Here is a 6288-nt window from a genome sequence, read left to right on the forward strand (position 1 = left end):
ACGGTAACATACTTTTATTGATTTCAGAGAGGAAGGGAGAGGGAGAGAGATAGAAACATCAATAATGAGAGATAATCACTGATCAGCTGCCTCCTGCACGCCTTACTGGGGATCGAGCTGCAACCCAGGGATGTACCCTTGACTGGAATAGAACCTGGGACCCTTTAGTCTACAAGCCAACGCTCTATCCACTGAGCAAAACTGGCTAGAGCAAAAGGGTGTCATTTGATTCATTCACACTGGACAGCTATTGTGTTGTGATGGCTGCTAGGTTTTATTTATTTTTTTTTGCGGGGGGGTGGGGAGGGTTACAATCTGAGAAAAGAGGTCAGTATTCCTGACTAAATAGTCAGTTATTGCATGTTTTAAAAATTCTTGCAGTACACCGGTCGAAAAACGGTGATATAAAGTAATGAAAGGTACTACTATCTCCAAAAACAAAATAACTGATATAACACTTTTAGTATAATCGGCTTCTTAATGATAAACTTCATTTTAACTACAGAAAAGTTTTATAAAGGAAAATAATACAGTCTATAAAGCTCAATTAGAAATCACTTTATTAATGCTGATTTTAGTAAAGAAATATGAAATACAGAAAAATCAAACAAGAAACTTAAAAAACTTTTAAGACCAGCTATTTCCTATGAACCTGTTTGATATATGTTGTGCTATTACAGATATTTTTGATACTATGAAGAAAAAACTATTACCTACTAATTGTTAGGTATAATGCATATTTTGTACAGTATGTTTTTTATTTTTATTTTAGGATTATAAAAAATAGGATTTATTTTTTTAAATGTAGAAAAATATAAAAAAGTAACTTTCAATCCCACCAGTCAAGAGTAAGTAACATTTATATTTCTGTTCTGGGGTGTTTTTAAAAACTTTTTGATGTACATACATAAATCCTTTAAATACTTAAAAAACAAAAAGCAAAATTGATACCATATGGTATAGACCATACAGTCTATATCGTAATTTTTTCACTTAATATTATTTCAGAAGCATTTTCCAATTCCTTAGTATCCTTTGGAAACATGAACTTTAATGGCTATACCCAACTATCATATCCCCCATCACAACAGAAGATCTACAAGGGCAGGGGCCTTATTTGTCTGCATCACCACTGTCTTGGTGTGTAAATAATGCTTGGCTCAATTTATTTTATTTCATACTAAGGCTTAACTTAGTGTTCAGTCTGTTGAACTTTGTGTTAAGTGCTCAATTTGATAAATTTGTCAACTATATAGACCTGTGAACACCACCTAAAACAAAATATAGGGTATTTCTATCATTCTAGAAAGTTTGCTCTTATACAATCCCTTCTTTCTGGGTTCTTTCATCAATTTAAATGCTTACTAAATATTTCTAAATGAAGAAATCTGATCAATATGCTACTGTTAAATAATTTCTTTTCCATTTTTTTACTAAGTAATTATTAAATACCTATGATGTGGAGCTATTGTGCTAAATGCAAGTGCAGCAGCTGTCTTATTTGTCTGTAGATACCCAGTGTTTACTACAGTGCCTGGCATAGAGCAGGATTTCAAATAACTAATTCACAGTTTATCTGTTGTATAAGTCCAGATTTTCATATACTTGGAGTCAGGTTTCTTTGGTCTGTAAAATAGGAATAACAATAATTCATTCATTTGTTCAATAATACAAGTACCCACCACATTCCAAATACTGCACTAGGTGCTGGGGATACAGGCTGATAGTTAGATAAGGTTCCTGCTCTTATAGGGTATACAATTTAGAAGAGATTAGAAGACGCAGTCTAGTTCCTACCCCAAAAGAGCTTTCCGCCTAGTATGGAATATAGATCTATAAAAAAGAATTACAGTACTGTGTACTATGTACACTCATGAGTAAGTGATACAGTGGACAAAGTGATTAACTCTTGACAGGGTTGAACAAAGAGGAGGATTTGATACCTAAACAGGTTTCTGAAAGTGACTAAACATAGGAGTCCACAGGCAGAGGGGAAGAGGAGCCACATTCTACACAGAAGAAACAGAATAGGCAAAGGCACAGAGATCGGACATACATGAAAAGTTTAGGAAACTAAGTGCTACAGTATTGCTGGGATACAATGAAAGAGAAGAGGGAGTGTAACAGTGAGCCAGTGCCAGACTATGGAAGGCCCTGATATAAAAGGGAACCACTGAAATATTAATGTAACTGAAAAACTGTTCACTTATGAAATTACACTGGTATTAGATGAAAGATGGGTTAGTGGAGAAACATTAAGGAAGAGCAAAGAGGGCTAGAGAAAAAAATAACATGAGCTGAACCTAAGACAGTGGCCATTAAAGCAAAGAGAGGACCATGGATCCCTAGAAAGCAGATGTGCACGTGTGTGTGCATTTTCTGAGGAAATGGTGTACAGCTTTCATTGGGATCTCTGCGTAGGTCTGTGACCAACCCTCATTCACCTGGAAACATAAGACCTGCTAACTCAGGTAGCTCAAATCAACAGGATTTGGTAACTGACTAAAAGTATGGAGCATGAGGTAAATACAGGAAGTGAAGCTTCTTCATGATTCCCAGATTTCTGGTTTCATTATCTGGATGTATGATGGTACTGGCCTCAATTAAAAAAAAAAAAAACAATATAAGAAGGGCGGCTTTAAGCATGACAAGAACGTGCGGATTTGTAAAGGAAAGGAAAACATAGGATATGTCACCATCCTTAAAAAAACGTAAGGAAGAGACTAAAGTTCAACAGACACCAGCAAAGGGGGATACTGATGGAGGGAAGAAGACAGTTTTCTTTGAAGGAGAGTAAAACAGTTCCAGTGTGGAAGCAGCTCTGCAGTGCCTAAAAGATGCCAACTGCCTTGGCCCCTCATCCCACAAACACAGGAAGATAGAAAAAGACACCCACTGAGAGAGCTATAGGGAAGTGCTAACCTCACTTAGGGCAAGAAGATGCCTCAAATATTAAAAGAGAGGGAGAGAGGAGGGGAAAGAGGGAGAGGAAGAGGGAGAGGAGGAGTGAGAGAGGGAAGGAGGGAGAGGGAGGGAGGGAGAGAAGGAGAGAGGGAGAAAGAGAGAGAGAAACATCACACAGGGATCAAACCCACAACCTAAGCACGTGCCCTGACCTGGAATCCAATTGGCAACCTCTCTGTGCATGGGACAGTGCTCAACCAAATAAGCCACACCAGCCAGGGCTCCAATGTTTTTTATTTTTATTTTTTTTTTAAGGAGATTTATTTTTTTTAAATATATTTTGATTTTTTTACAGAGAGGAAGGGAGAGGGATAGAGAGTTAGAAACATGGATGACAGAGAAACTTCGACCAGCCGCAAGCTGCACACTCCCCACTGGGGAGGTGCTGGCAACCAAGGTACATGCCTTTGACTGGAATCGAACCCGGGACCCTTCAGTCCGCAGGCCGATGCTCTATCCACTGAGCCAAACTGGTCAGAGCTCCAATGTTTTTTAAATCACCTGTTTCTAATTTTTTAGAAAAGAAAATAAATCAGACACACTAATATTATTAATACTGACCATGTAATATTCATTTTGTAATATTCTATTTCCCACTATTAAGATAAACAATTAAGATTAAGAAGGTGAGTAAAAGAACCAGTACCGTTAGAAAAACAAAATCTAGAGAATATTTCAAAGCAACTTGAGTAGCAAGCAATTTTATAATACCAATTTTCTGAAACTTTAGATACAGTTAAAAGAAATTATCTCCTTAGAAGAAATAAAATTAAGAGGGAGTAGATTCAATCTTTTATGTAGATGGGCTAGCTATCACACCCTATTCTTGATCAAGATAAATTCAATGACAAAAACATTTAAAAAAGTATATATAGACAGACACACATGGGTCTTAATGAAGAACTATATTCTAAGAAACTAGGATAGTTTTTTTCTGCTCTTTTAAAAGGTTACATATGATACCATAAAATAATATTGCAATTTGGCTGCTGATAACTTTATATCATTTTCTTATGTATCATTTGCAGGTAAGATACACAAATGACTTCTATTTCTGAACTTCAGAAAGATAAACGTAAAATATTTTCAATGGGTGGCTTTACCATATGCCTTCAAACCTAATACAGACTACTCAAGACTTAAGGGCAAATAAAATAAAATAATCAAGTCTTAAATCTATTTTCCATTCACTATTATGAACAGAACAGTGTGACTGTATTAAGAACACTATCTGGCCCATAGTAAGTACTCAATAAATACCTGATGACTTGAGGAATTTTAAATTGCAAAATAGTTATATGGAAGAAAATGTTCAATGAGATCAAAATTGTTCTCTACAAAGGCTAATATAATCATTAATTAAACTGACTTTTAACTATAGTTGGTCTAATTAGAAAGGGGGAAAAACATTTACAACTTATAGTAACTATGTAAATATTTTCCTAAGGTCTCAAAAAAAGTTTTCTAAAATAAAATTCTTCAATATTTCAGAAATAACCTTTATTATTTACTTATTAATAATGCAACTCTTTAGTTTGAACTTAATGTTTTATTATATATACTTCCCTATTGAGAAAACTCACTTTTGGTTCATTTCTTCTTTTAAAAAAAAAAAGGTACAATTTACATACAACAAACTGACAGGTGTTTAGCTCTGGGTTATGACAATTAAATACATTTTCATGTAGCCTCAGCTGAAAAAGTGTATAATATTTCTATCACCCCAGAAAGTATTATTCTGCCCCTTTTTAGTCTATCTTCCACAACTGATTTCTGTAATCAAAGCTTTTTTCACTCAATATAGTTTTTGAGATTCATCAATGGATCAGTAATTCATTCCTTTTCACTGTTAACCAGCATTTCACTCTGAATATACCATAATTTGTTTATCCATTCTCGTTGGTAGATACTTGGATTGCTCCCAGTTTGGGACTATTATAAATAAGGCTGCTATGAACATGCTTGTATGTCTTTTTGTGAAAATATGTTATTAACTCTGTTCCACTTCTAAATTCCCTGTTCAAAACTGGCCCTTTCTAGATAAATAGAGCTAATGCCCTTAAAGCTGTTTCACTGGGAAAAAAATTGCCTTTAGGATCAAAACCATTTCATTTCAAAGCAAACTAATTCAAGGGGGAAAGAACTACTATATTCAAAGTTTAAGAGCTAGCTTTTAGATCTAGAAGTAAATAATTTTCTGACTTTAGAATGAGAAGATGTTTTTCGTTGTTCTATTTTAAAAGTTTATATGACAGGGAAAGCTTTTTAAAGGTCAGAGTCTTACGATACACTATATTTCCAAAGGGTAAAACCATACAAATTTATCTTAAAAGCCTCAGTCTTAGAAATGTGACCTAAACTGAAATAGATAAGTTGTCTCTGGTAGATAAGGATTGTCTGTAAATACTATACGATAATGGGTAATTAAGGATCTCCCCAAGTGTTTACTAAGAATGCAGAGTCATCATGAGAGTCAATTTTTTTTTAACCGCTGTATCTAAATAGGGAAGGAAAAACAGGCAACAATGTGAACTGTAACTTTTTTTTTGCCCTAGTTGTCATAGATAGAAAATGAAAATACTTTTGGTCTCCTAAACTTTTACACAATTGCTGAAAAGTTATCTTTCAGATTTTTATTTCAACAAAGTCTAAGTATGATTCTCTAAGTGGCTCATTCAAGAGAGCTAAATGTCACTAGCTATTACCACCTGCTCTTAAAGGCAGACTCAGAGTGGAAATTGCTTTTCTTCCATAGCACTGCAAAGCAGAGTCTACAACTGCTACACTGTCATTGTCCAGAGTGAAACAGACTTTTTTTTCATATAGCAGCTATTAAAAACATGTTTATGTTTCCTAAACAAATAAGCAATACAATAACTAGACACACTGTAATGGGACTTAAGTATGTACTATTAAGATATTTACCAGAGTTGTCATTATTTCTCAAAATAAGGCCTCGCATTAAATATGTAAAAACTTTAAAGAGGAAGTTACTATATATTATTGATTTAAGGAGAGACTTCGCTTGAGTTTTCTTAATGCCTTTAATAGGAATTAAATATTTGTTGACAAGAGGGATCCTAAAAAAAAAAACCACACTTGTAAAATCTTCTAGCCACTCAATCAGATATACGTTTTAATATGCTTCAACTACACTTTATTTACAGAAAAGGGAAACTAATATAAAACCATCCATCATCAGAATTAACACACATAATTCGGGATTGGGGTGGGAGTAAGAGGACATTTTTCTTTCTTGACTGTTAAAAATTCAGCAGTTAACGTATGCAAATTATTAAAAAAGTAAGTTGGCAACTGGGAACA

This window comes from Myotis davidii, unplaced genomic scaffold, assembly GCF_000327345.1.
Source record: "Myotis davidii unplaced genomic scaffold, ASM32734v1 scaffold226, whole genome shotgun sequence".
Lineage (NCBI taxonomy): Eukaryota > Metazoa > Chordata > Mammalia > Chiroptera > Vespertilionidae > Myotis > Myotis davidii.